The following is a 509-nucleotide window of genomic DNA, read 5'->3' as shown; positions in this document are numbered from 1 at the left end:
GCAGCTAGTTTTACAAAGTCCAGGCTACTGAAAATAAGAATATAAACATGTAAGTTATTAAACATTAGTGGTCTTTTGTGCATAAATGTGTCTCCTATGCAGTATAGGCATTTTAAAGATACCAAAGTATTTAATGGAATTGTACTAGTCAAAAGTCACTGAATTTCTAGGCCTCATTCATACAACAGGTCTTGTCAATTAAGATATTAACTACTTTATTACCAGAAGGCATTTTAACTGTTTTCAACTCTTGCTTTATGAATCACTGTGAAAATAAAGGCACATAGATAGCTAGAGTTGGGAGCTTTGGAAGAGGAGAGGCCCCAAGTTCAATTTATGTGTATTAAATTCACACAGTTGAAGTGCTACTTGTCCATTTAGAATCACAGAATCATTTAGGTTGGAAAAGACCGTTAAGATCATCAAGTCCAACTATTAACCCAGCACTGCCAAGGCCACCACTAAACCCTGGCCCTCAGCACCTCGGCTGCCCGCCTTTTTAATCCCCC

The sequence above is a fragment of the Egretta garzetta genome, unplaced genomic scaffold (assembly GCF_000687185.1).
Source record: "Egretta garzetta isolate BGI_Z169 unplaced genomic scaffold, ASM68718v1 scaffold21, whole genome shotgun sequence".
Classification (NCBI taxonomy): Eukaryota; Metazoa; Chordata; class Aves; order Pelecaniformes; family Ardeidae; genus Egretta; species Egretta garzetta.
Note: the sequence above shows the minus strand (reverse complement) of the source record.